This window comes from Humulus lupulus, chromosome 5 (assembly GCF_963169125.1).
Source record: "Humulus lupulus chromosome 5, drHumLupu1.1, whole genome shotgun sequence".
Classification (NCBI taxonomy): Eukaryota; Viridiplantae; Streptophyta; class Magnoliopsida; order Rosales; family Cannabaceae; genus Humulus; species Humulus lupulus.
The window spans coordinates 52206581-52220431 of record NC_084797.1 but is presented as its reverse complement, the minus strand read 5'-3'; the positions used below and the strand labels follow the sequence as shown (position 1 = coordinate 52220431).

The 13851-nt window shown below is 32.3% G+C and overlaps 1 long non-coding RNA gene across 1 annotated transcript; it reads left to right on the top strand.

Annotated features, from left to right (window-relative positions):
- The first annotated feature begins 261 nt into the window (after window positions 1–261).
- Window positions 262–13586, top strand: LOC133780407 (uncharacterized). The gene is made up of 3 exons (XR_009869291.1): window positions 262–348; window positions 647–932; window positions 13544–13586. It is a non-coding gene; the product is annotated as an uncharacterized LOC133780407 (long non-coding RNA).
- Window positions 13587–13851: the final 265 nt, after the last annotated feature.

Sequence of the window (13851 nt, the reverse complement as noted above, 5' to 3'; positions counted from 1 at the left end):
TTCCATAATTAGAAGTTTCTACCAGTGCAATTTATTGGCTTGATTGCTTGTAGGGTACTAGGATTTTCTGAGGTCCATTTTTAAAAAAAAAATATATGGATGTGGGTTATCTTGATACTAAATGGTATATACTAAATTTTGTGAACTTGTATAATTATTAATATTTATGTCATAGTAAGGTTTCCTAGTTAAAAGTAATTTTAAGTCAGATTTTTCAATACTTGCTTCAGTACTTTTAATTTGTTTTTGTCTCTCTTCATAGTTTGATGCTGCAAAATTAAGAAAGCTAAGACCTAGTTTCAAGTAGAACGAGGGCTCTGTTACTACTGGCAATGCTTCAATCATAAGGTTCCCACCTCTCTCTTTCCCCCCGCCACCAATGCAGAAAAAAAAATTATTAACTTAGTGTGGTAATGCAATCAGATATATTGTTTCCTGTGCCTTCTGTTTAGAGGCTTGTACTTTCTAAATACTCATTTACTTTCTTGTACATTTAAGCAACTGGTGTGCAACACTTATTGTAGTTTATGCTACAACAAAACTGGTTTATTTTCTGTGGGCAGCCTTTTTCTTATTTTTATGTGTGTGTGACTAGGGTTTCAGATTTTAACTTGCCTTAATATGGTTTGGTTTTTATCATGAATAGTGATGGTGCAACTGCATTAGTCCTAGTGAGTGGAGAGAAGGCACTTCAACGTGGATTGCAAGTAATTGCAAAGATTAATGGCTATGCTGATGCAGCTCAGGTACTCCAATGAATTGGCTTCCTAGTTCTATTTTACTGTTGCTGAAACATAGCTCAAAGAAGATTATCTTCGCAGGCACTTGAATTCTTTACAACTGCTCCAGCCCTTGTGATACCAAAAGCTATTTCAAATGCTGGTTTAGATGCTTCTCAGATTGATTACTATGAAATAAATGAAGCGTTTTCTGTAAGATTTTAGTACTTGTAATCCCTATACTTTTCCTGACACTACAAGAAAAAACAGTATTCATAACACTTAAAAACTGCTAACCGGGAGTATTGATAACGATTCTGAAAATGCTAACATAGCCCCTGTTATTAAATGTCCTGTCTTTTCTATAACAGTATTCGAATGTTATGTTCGATGTTATCTTAAACTATTCAATAACATATTTTTAGTTGCTATAATATTCAAATAATAACATTTAGTTAGAGTATTTGGTTATAAATTTGAAGCTTAATATTATACTTTTTGCATAACACTTTTCAACTGTTACATTTGATTATTTTGATAACGTTTTTAGTTTGTTATATTATATAAATCATAACAATTTGTTACGCTTATAATATGTTTCTAAATCATAACATATTAAGGTTTTTTATTGTGATAAGAGTACTTATAAGTTTTTTTTTTAATTAAAAGATTTTCATTATTGTATTTGGATAAAAAAAATCAAAATTAATCATAAAATGTAATTCTCAATATATTGATAAACCATAAGTATTACATTAAACAATAACTAATTCAAACTATGAATGTGTCTATTTCATGAGATCTTAGTTCTAACTTAAGTTTGAAAGCATAACATAATAAAGTTTCTTGAACATTTTTTACTTCAAAAATGAAAAACAAAAACATTACAAGATACACAAAAGTAAACCATGCATGAAACTTGCTCCATCCTTCAATTCATCATCCTTTGTGCACTTGTCTGGAAGACAAAATTCTCACATTCTATGATATCCCTTTGGGTCTGGTTGACAAGTCCTGGAAGTGATCTGAACCTAAAACAACACATATGGACATTAGACACATATTATTTCCCTTAAAACCAAATAGATTATTGCATAGATATGGATGAACATCAGATGAGATGAACCTCATACCAGTAGCTATTTTGCACAGCTTAATGATCATATGTGCTAAAGACAAAAAAAAATGGAGATGCTTAAAAATTAACAAAGACCTGTAAAAGATTTCATTAACCCACTTGGAATCCAAACTGACATGTATTTAGCCCAGGTAATGAATGAATGCTATACTATAATTTTTACAGACTTATAATACCTCACCAACATCCATTGCTTCATCTGTTAATGCAGCCACTGTAAACACAACTCCTAACAAACCTCAACAACTAGAGTTATTGCATGAGCTTCACTAGCAACTAAGACTGTAACAAACCCATGGACAAGGCAAGCCAAGATGACAACCCAAGCAGTAACAAGTTCCTAAAATGCCAGAAAATCAACTAGCAAAGAAATATCAAAATATAAATAAGCATAATAGAAAACAAAATGAAGATTCAAACAAAGCTTGGGAACATCTGCAAGATGAAAACTAAAATAAATAAATAATATAACAAGTGAATGCAAATCCAATCCCATAACTATCATATAAACTATAACTTACCAAAGCTATAAATAAGAAAAGAGAGTACAGTGCAAATAAAATCAAACTTGTCAAACAACTTGCTGCCATTAAGACATTATAGTTTTTCAGACAGTAGGGAGCAATGAAGACATAAAGTGTTTCATAACTTTATTCATAAAGCAAGGCAAAGGCTTGATACATTACAAACATAATCAAGCAAAGTTTTTTTTTCAAATAATAAAAAAAACAGCTATATGTCCTTTACTGATATTAAAACAAGGAAATACAAATCAATGCAACTTAATCTTAACTAGAGTTTATAAGAGCAAGCATATTCCTACTGAATTCTCAATAACTTAGAATATAATCAGAATTTGGTATTATTCCATTGTATGCACTACTAGGAAACAAGATCTTAATCATATTAAGTCACACAATAGCCAACACATATATTAACATCAAAATAAAATAATTATAATAAAATCAATGATATTACCTCAAGATCTTAATCATATTAAGTCACACAATAGTAGAGTGAAAAGAGCTTACCCCACAGCTCAACAACATTTTCCAATTTCTAAAAACAAAATCTGAAATAGAATTGAATAGAGAGATGTTAGGGCAAGCGATTGAAATAAAATAGAAAGATTCAGATTTTACCCAAAATTGCAGAAAAAAAGGATGAGAGACTTGGATTTCTAAGAGAAAAATCTAAAATGACAGAGAGTAATCTATATTCATAATTCTACTTTGGTTAGGAGTGCCCAGCAAGAGTCATAGTTGCACACTTAATTGCTACATTGTACCTATAGAGATGAAATGATAAAAGAAAAATTATGTCAGGCATAAAGAGTATAAGCAAGGGAAAATGATTTCACAGCATAATAAGATTAAAACAAGAGGAATTATGTATATGTATAGGACAGTGGTGATGAATGAGAGAGAAAGTACGAGTGCTGGGGCATTTTAACTAACTAATGGGGATGTTTTGGTTTTATTTTGAAGCGGTGGATTACCAATCACTGCTCTAAATCCCCTCTATTATGAGAATAATGTATGGGGTAGGGGAATAAAAACTACTGCTCAAACGAAAAGTTTCCACATATTGCAGTAAAAAGAATCATCTAGTTGTTTTTTATGCCCTATTTTCTTAATTTGTTTTCTATTTCTATTTTTGCTCTTTGCAACTACTAAGAAAATAATTCCCTTCTATTGCTCTCTAAACAACTTCAGAATAAAGGAAAAGCTAGAAGGAATCAAATAACTCAAGAAAATAAAAGGCCAAACAAGAAACTAGAATACACTCAAGCCATATATTATAACAACTCAATGACTAAGAAACAAAATAAAATAACTAAAAAAATATACCAATTCAGAGAAATAAACAAGAGATAACCCCTATAAATTCCAGCTACCTGAGTTAGCAAATAGAGATATATACACATTCATCAAATTAAACTACAACAATCATAAAAAGCACAACCTTTTATTTACTCTCTTGCTAACTAAACTATGAAAAAGAAAAAACAAGGTTTGTACATGAAACAAAGAAAGTTCAAAGAAAAGTCCAGAAAAAAGAGTTAACAGTATGAATGCAGTCCTAATGGAGTGACTAATAAACCTCTTTTAATATGTGGATGGAAAGAGAGGCATACTTGGTTTCAAATATGTATCCAAGGAAAAAGAGTCCATTCCAGAGTTGTCTGATTATTTTGTAGGCAACCCTATATTAACACAAGTAATTAAGTCAAAATTTTTAACACTCAATAGCTTTGCAAGTTGCAATGGCCACAATTAGCAAAAAATCACTAGTTTCCATATATCTCAAGTTCACATGTTGTGCTTACTTCAAAAATAAGAGAACAAAACTAACAATTGTATTAATGTTAATCAATGCAACTATTTTAATAGTAAATTTTAATATATTAATATGCTAACAACAAAAACCGGCCTTTAATACATTTTCATTTATAAGGGTTGTCGCTCTTTAACTTTCATCCCGCTTGTTTATGCTAAAATTGGTAGGAGAAGGGAGAAAAAGTATATTCTGTTAAAAAAAATAGTTTCATAGCTTAAGTTGCTGTTTATTTTAAAATAAAGGGAAACTAAAAACAAAAAATAATAACTGGTAAAAAAATATAGTGGAATGGTTATATTTACAGCCTCTAGAGACAAAGTACTGACCTGAGTTTCTCCACTGGAAGACAGCCCAAAATCAATGGGCATGACCTCTCAACTTAAGAAATATAAGCCATTAAACCTACCCAGGATTATGCCTCCACCAGAGTAGTGATACGTGTTTGGGCATTAACATCAACACAGCCAGCTATCTTTCCAACTTTGGCATTAAGATTGCCTTTCACTTGCTTTTTTCTCCTGCAACAGTGTGTTAATAATTAGAGGAAAACCCAAACAAGAAATTTGATTTTAGAAATATGAAGCAACAAACACACATGACTTCTGACATATTGGCAAGATTGTTATAATCCTAGAACCTACATTAGGAGGCACATTACAGATAAACAATCCGTATAAGCCCATGTCAAAGATCAACATGACAGTCCCAGCAAGATAAACATCTGTGTCATTGGATTACATTATTAGCAAAAGAAGCTCGTAATGAGAAAAAGATAAGACCAGAAAACAAGGGAATGAGACAGTTTTCTGTTCAAATATCAGTCCTCAAATAAACCATTTGGATCAATAGAGTGGCACAATTACATTATTTTTTAGCTCTATAATAATCAGTTGTAACAAGTCTTGGGAGTTGTAATAGTGAGAAAGAGTGAAAGAAGATAAGCCAGGGCTGAGAGGGTGTTTTCTCGAAAGGGCTTCCAAAGGATACTCTTCTCAGTGTGTTTCTCAAGCTTGTATTGAATGATGTTGTAACTGTGTAATTGATAGTGGAGAAGGAAACAAACATCTTTGCATTTTTTTCTCTGTTATTTCTTTTCTTGTTCATTTGCTTGTGTGTGTGTTTTAGTACATAATTGCATACACATTGAGAGAAGGAAAGAACTGTTGAAAAGTTACCAATTGCTTCAACTAGCCGCAGAACCATTTGTCCAGCGTGAATCCCTTTAACACAGCTACTCCAGTAAACTTTATATGCATCAACAATATAAATGCAACCCTACAAAGATTGAATTTAGTCTGAGTATTCATGTACTATATATAGTACCAAATACACTTATGTTCATCACTATAACTTATACTTAAATATAACTAAAATGAATTGTATAATGGCTATGGTATTTCAATAATTTTGTAGAGAATAGAAATTACATTGAGAAAGCACAAGAGGGAACCAGCCAATGAACCTGCAACTACGAAAAGTGCCAAAAATCAGAAGTCGAAAATCACTTGCCCAACAGCAAAAGAGTCAGAAATTCTTTTCATTTTCAACATGGTTCATAACCCATTTGAGTATACTATTTTCTAATTTTATTTCCAAAGATTCAAGCTTTAATTATCATGACAATCGACTAAAATTTAAACAATTTCATAATTGCCAAACCCAAATCTCATAATTTCATTTAGTTTCTTCCACATGTAGTACTGACCCTTCACTACAAAACCCCCAAAAGAACTTAACTTTATACAGTGATTGAAGTTTTGAGCTAGCTAACCCTTTCAATGTTGGATTCAGTGGATCGGAAAATTCAAAGAAGATGGCTTCCGCTGGAGTTGGCGAAAGCGTAATTGAAGCTGAAATTGGGTTGTTTGGGAGAGGAGTGTGAAGAAGCAGAGGATACATGAATGGGGTCAACAATTGGGGTTATGTTTGTGTTTGAGGTTGATTTTGATTCTGGAGAAGAAGAAAGGCTGAGAGAAGAAGTAATGGGTGAAAAAGTATTCAATAATTAAAGAATTAAAGGAATTTTTTATCAAGTAAATTGAGTGCAATATGCAATTTTTTAGCAGAGTCAGGAGAACAGCAAGATTGAGCTCTGATTGTTTTGGGGATAAGTACTCATGGCCATTGTTTTAAGCTGTCAGGACCACATTACAATATGCAAACAAAAACAAATTATAAACACACAAAAGGCACCAGCAATTATGTTATTAAAATAATAAGTTACCATCAATTAGAAGCTGCATGAACAAGACAAACAAAATTCAAGAAACATATCATGTATACCTAGATGCATATTACCATATAACATGCACCCAAATGCATATTACCATATATAATACTTGGCTTTTATTGATTCTGTTTTTCTCAGTAAAAGGAAAAGAAAACTGTGACTACACTTTGTTCATGGAAATTGTTACGTACATGGAAATTGAATAGAGTACTGCATAAAAATAATATATTACACTCAAAAAGCAACAAAACCAGAGATAAGAGAAAACTCCACTTCTTAATTAGCTAGCATTTAGGAGTTAATAGTGTTCATAGAACAGCAAACAAGTGGCCCCGGTACTCTAAATTTCAAACATATGGTTCCAATTCTATTCGAGGCAAAGAATTCAAGATTAAAAAATAAATATAAAAAGTAACAATGAATTTATAATAGCTAATACAATGCCACTGGAATATTGCTTGCACACCAAGTATTTTGCCTCTTCTCTTGGAGGCATCCAACCAAAAAAGTTTTAATTATATTACAAAGAGAATAAAAATATAGAGATAGAGACATATATAAGCTATATGACAGCACCAAACAAAAATCTCATTATTTATGATCAAAACCCATACAATCAATATTATATATTTTCACATAAATAAAAGTCTAATAAAATCATTTTATAGAATATGCATAAATCAAATCTGTAAAATCCAAATTTCATACACAAAAGCCAACAAAAGGACTAAAGAAAAGGTAATCTAAATCCATATTCTCAAATCACAAACATTAAGTATTAAGCACCATATTCTTACACTTACAACATCTCTAATTTTTCTCTTTGTATTCTCTTAATTAGAAACAATTCCAACACAAAAAATTATATAAACCTGAACTAAAGGGGAAAGGGTTTACCTTCATCAGCTGCAGCAAAATAAATTGTTAAAAACAAAAGCAATAGCACAAATCAAAGAAATAATCTTTAAGCAAACCCAACAAATTAAAGCCCACTTAAAGGATCTTGACACAACCATAATGTGAAAATATAAGGTTTATTTATAAAAGTTCTAGCAAAAAAAAAACAAACATATTATAAAGCTAAAAATATAAATAACTAGTATGCAAGAAAACATAAAACTCATACCAAAACAGTTACCAAAAATACAAAATAATGAAGAAAAAAAACAAGAAAATGCATACCAAAACAGTGATAACGATTCCCATAGAGTTGAGAGAGAAGCGGTTCCTACACAGAATATTATATTTACCAAGACTTTTATTTATTTAATTCAATAAAACTCATAAACATTTGAAATCTGAATGTCTAAGAAAACAAGGGCATCAACCCAGTGCTCTTGAATCTTTGAGCTAAAATAAGAATTCATAACCAAACTACCACTACCTCATGCTAGAAACATAACCAACCAAGGATAAAGGACCACTACCCAAAACTAAATACCAATTCGCTCTCACATCTAATTCTTTTGTTGCCTACTATACGTAAAGCATCTTGGAGGCCTATCACATCTAATTCCTTTCCTAATTGCAAAATAAAATAAAAACTAAAACTAAAACTAAAAAATATAGAAAGAATATGCTGATATTGATGATCGTGCCACACTAATCCTTCTCATTTTCTGAGAATGATAGGTCACAGGTGAAATTTCAATGTTTGATTACTGCCATGACTCATCCTTGTTAATATTTAGATATAGTGCCCAAATGTAAAAAGATCAACTTTGATGTTTTTCCCACAAGCAAATCCAAAGATGAGACCAAAAAGAGGGATTCAGGGATGTTAAAGGATAAAGTTTTTTGTCATAAGAAAGTCTAATAGAGGAGGTCATGGCTGTCTGTATGTAGCTGAATTGGGCTGACTCTAACAGATATAGCAGCCTCAGTTTATGATTATCTAACCTTAAGTCTAGGTCCATACATGAAATTGACATATGAAAAAACCATTTGGCAAAGTAATTGGGTAAAATAGCTTCAGTGGCAGCATCACAAGAAAAAATTCAATACAGAATTTCCACAATTGAATCTTAAAATCTTCCGACATTTTAATTAGGAAGGCATTCCACTACTATTTTTATAGAAAATATTACATAAAAGGAACACATCATTGATGTAATCAAATCAGCTAATAGGGCAGCATAACAAAAGAATTGGTCAAAATGAATCATACTCTTTATATATATATATAATACTGGAGGAAAGGAACCCTTTTTGGTCACTAAAACAATAAAAATGGAACCCTAATTTAGTATAATGCAAATGGCCAAATCAAGCACTACCATATTCATATCTAAAATAGAGCACAATTCAAAACCAACATAATTAAGAAGAGTAGAAAATCCAATCCCAAATGATTGAAATAGAGAAGTATCTAAGAGCCAGCAAGCTCCTCAAACTGCTTGACCCAATCATCCATCATAGCATCATTACCCAAGCCCGGAACAGGTGGCCTGGCAAATAATATTGAGCATAACATTTTCTTACTCAATATACAATACTCAGATTCAAGAAATCCACAGATAATAACAAGATTCAAAAAGAAGATATACCTAGATTCAAGAACAAACATTTGATGTGGTAAACAACATATGAAAATTAAACACTGTAAAAAAATTAATACCCTCATACGAAGACTGCGTCCACCACGAATGGCAAGGTCAGCCACCAAAAGAGCACATATATATTACTCGAAGATCGTGAGCTCAAGCACTGTCGCACCCACTGTAACGACCCGGATTTTCAAGACTCGATAATGCGGAAATATAAATGTTTTCATTTAACAAAATGTCTCAAAAACCCATAGAATTTTTTTTTTTAAAAAGTCGTATGGCCATACTTAACATTTAGTTACAAACATGTTTTATAAAGATTAGAGTGAGCCTAGTTTAGGAAAATTACACAGCATTTCCAAAATTAAAAAGGCTTCCCAAAAGGTCGGTCCACATGTACATTTGCAAGGAAGACTCCAGCGCTCACTGCTCTGCCTTGCCCTTGCTCTTACCTACAACATGAAGCTACTAGGTAAGCGAAAACGCTTAGTAAGATCAACTTTCAAACAAAGCAGGTAGAGAAATAGGGATCCGGACCCATCCGGACCCTACACAATCAATTTCAAGAACACTAAAGCGTCCTGGCAAACTTATGGTCATACCTGATAACCAAGGATAAATTAATTCATATCTAGATAAAAAAAAATCCTGCACTCAGAAAAATCCCAGAACAAGCAGATATATTATATCACAACTATATCTTATCAACAATTATATCCCTGCACTCAGAAAATCCCAGAGCAAGCAGATATATTATATCACAACTATATCTTACCAACAATTATATCCCTGCACTCAGAAAATCCCATTGCAAGCAGATATATTATATTAGCATATAATTCGAGACCAACGCTCGACAATTTCCAACAATTCAGGCGTAACGCGCCCTCCAACATAATTGCTAATCTGTAAAAGAGAACCGAGTCTCCACACTAAGATCTAGCCAATAAATATTCTCATCAAGGGTAACTATCGTGTTACTTAGGGTATCGCTACATATTCAAGAGTGTAATCCAATTTACACGGTTTTACGGAGACTTCTATGTTAATCAGTGGTGTTGGTGAGCAGTTTCCCCTAGGGTGTTCAGCCTCACTCAATCTTGGCAACCCCTAGTATCTCTAGGCACTCTCACTGAATGGCCAATATTCACGGTTGCTATCCGGGAATAACTTATCAGAGCACTTGCTCGGATTCTAACTGTCCAATGATTAAGTAAGCATGAGGGCCCCTTGGTCCCATTTATCTTGGCGCCCCTAGGTTTAATCAGCTTATCCTCATCTCATGGCCACTCGTCACGGTAATGAACCAGACATAAATAAAATCAAGCAGTGTGACGGGGATCAACCGTCTAGGATATGACGGACTTCTACCGTTCATATTTTCTAAATCAACACTCACTAGACTAACGTCTCTAAGAAACTTTCTATGATAGCCTATATATATGCATGTATCCCTATACTAACATACAAGACAATCATCATTTCATGTTGCAGTCATACAATATAAGTTGACTTACTTGGAGTCCTTAGCGCTCAGCAGGTTTTCACCCTCCAACATTCAGTCCAGTTACGCTTAGCCAATACTGTAGTTATCCATACAGTATACTCAGATTAATTATGGCACTCATAATTCATTACTATTATTTTGGGCAGTTTGGTCATTTTAATAAAAGTCATTTGTAAGGATTTATAATCCTTATATGGTTTTAAACCTATTAAGGAAAGTCATACAAAATATTCGAGACTAAACCCTAAGTCTCGGGGAGACCTATCCTAAGTTCTCGATACCTAGGCTCGGGTATCACAATGGTATTTTCCCACAATCCGCTAAAAATCATATTCTTTCAAGATATCGCTATTAACCCGCACTTTCGACTAGTCAGTTAAAATATGTAAGATTTTAGCCGGTATTATATCCAGAAAATACTAATAAATTCCTTAATTATTTTTAAAGAAAATAAACTCTTTAAATTTTCCATTTATTTTTCTTAAGGTTTTAATATCTAAAAACCGTTTTAAGAAAATTGCCTAATTTGTCTTAATTAGGAAAACCGTTATAAATTTCTCATCTTGACTAATTAATTTTCCAAAAGCAATTAATCAATTTTACTTACTAGAAAAATAATTCATTTAATTATTTTCTCAAAATATAGGGTTTTAAACCCTCTTTTAATTTATTAACTAATAATAAATTAAATCTCTTATTTTTAAAAAGAATTAAAAGCTCCTTAATAAAAATAATTCATTTAAACTCAAAGGGGTAATTTAAGTGAAAATATGATTTCAAGACTTACCATTTTATATCTTGAAATAAACAAAATTTTACTTTTTACCTTATGTTCCAGAATCTCATTTTTACACTAAGTGTGAAAAACCTATTTTTCACATTTTTAACTACATACTTCGTTAGTTCATAACTTGAAATTTACTTACCCAATTGTTACCAAAATTTCCCAATTGCATTTTTGTTATGCCATTTAGGTCTTTGTAAAATCTTAGGTCAAAATGAGCAATTTTGATTGGTGAAATCATTTTCCAACAATGAGGTAAAAATGACCTTATTTTCAAGTCCTTATTTTTTCCAAACTTTGACAGTTAATAACTTTCAAACCGTTCAATATTTTCTTACCAAATTTTACAGTGGAATAATAGGTTATGCCAGAAATATGTCCACAAAATTTTAGAAAAAACTGGGTTCATTTTCCCTATACAGTGGCTGTCCAAACTTGGTTCCGAAAATAAGAATACAAAGAAACAGTTTTTTACCTAAACTTTGAAATAGCATAACTTACTCATTTATAAACATTTTTTAGTGTTTCAAAAGCTCAATTTTATGTACTCAATCTCAACAACATCACAGTACAATTTACTTTTACAAAACCAATATACAGTGGCTGCTTGACCCCTTGGAAGTCACAGCTCAAAACATGTTTTGTTTTAGGGTATCCTACAAAACCCTTGGGGGTTTTGGTTCCCATTTTCAAAAATCAGTACACATGCATCATAAAAATTATTAAACAACTACCATATCCTTATTACATCACCAACAAGAAACTTTAAGCATTAGATATACAAAATAATGCTTAAAACTAAAAACCCTACAACAAAATCATCAAAAGTAAACTTGTTACCTCTTTGGTGTTCTTGCTTAAGGTTTGGACCTTCCTATAAGCTTTGACTCCTTCAAAACCTTTCAAAAACCCTAACCAAGTTCCCCCAACAACATAGTTAATTAGCTATTTGAAACTCTATGCTTAAACTTTACAAAAGCCTAGATTAGTGAAACTTTACCTTAGGGAAAAATACTTCCTAGACCAAGACTTAGCCTCCAAGTTTTCCTTGGTGTTCTTGAGGTTGATTATTGAGAGAACACTTTGAAAGGTCTTCAAAAATCAGATGAGTGAATGAGAGAGGGAGAGTGGTCGGTTCTTAGTGTGGTAATTGCTCACAAAACTCTTCAAAATATCACAAAGTACTTAAGTGCTTTTCTACCAACTTGCCCACTTGACTTCTTCATTAAATGGGATTTAACCTTTATAATATTGGGTTCACACCACTCTAAAATACCACATGGCCAGCCACCCTTTTTATTTTATCTATGTTATATATAATTTTTTTTTTTTAATAAAGGTTTCATAAGAAGAAAAGTCCAAATTGGCTTTTGACACCTTTTTCACTTTTATTAAGTTTTAATCACCAAACTTAACATTAATTAATTAAATTAAATGTCTATCACATTTAATTTAATTAATCACATAATAAAATTTAACCTAAGGTCCATTCATGGAATAAAATTCCCCATTTCGGTAAAATTAGGCATTTAACACAAAATGACCTAAAATTTCCATTTTCTTTTAGGTTTATTATTTTTGATCAAACTTTAACTTTTATGAATGTATTTTATGCCCAAAATATAATTGCCATGATTTTTCATTTTATTTTCAGAGATTTTTACCCGATCAGGGTTTTTGTGTCGGTCTAGGACCGAAAGTCTTATCTTGACTTTTAAAATCACAAAATTCATATTTTGGCTAGCAAAAACTCATGGAATACTTACAAGCAAAATATAATATTATTTAAAATAATATTCTTAACCTGGGTGAAAAATCCCGACCCGAGTCATTTAAAGGTACCCAAAAACGTAGGACGTTACACCCACGCCGTAGACCCACCGCTGCAAGCACCGTCTCACCCACGAGCGAGCCACGTCGTAGACCCACGAATCAAGCCTCCCTGTCACACGACCCAAGTCGCGGACCCCATCACCTTGTTACACACCTGCAACAAACAGAGAGAAAGAAAGAAAGATTGAACGAGAGAGTTGTTGAGAGAGAAAGATAGAGCATGAGAGAGAAACAGAGGAGGCGTAGGGATATTAGGGATTCTTTTGCTTTTGTCTTTCATTTAGCGCCTAAGTGTATAATTTACCGCCTAAAATTTTTAGTCGTGTCAAACAATAGCATTTTTTAAAATATGTTATATTTTAATGTAATATATGGGCATAATTGTTGTAGTGTGATTTAGTAAGAATTTTTTTTCATTCATTTATATTTGTCCTTCTTCTCTCTAGGTTGTAGCTCTAGCCAATCAAAAGCTGCTTGGTCTTAATCCTGTGAGTTTGGAGAAATCTAGATAATTTCTTTCAAGTTGATTTACTCTTAAGTCTGGAATGTATACTATTTTAAATGTGATCACTCTTCCATTTTCTACAATTTGTATAGTCATTCATCTGTCCACAATGCATTTCAGCTTTGCTCACGGGAAGGTGCAGATGCGGTCATGCTTTCTGGAGAAACTGCCCACGGAAAGTAAGTTAACTAATTCATTTGGCCTTGGTGGCCTCTTAATATATTTCCAATGTGCAATCCGCTATTGAAA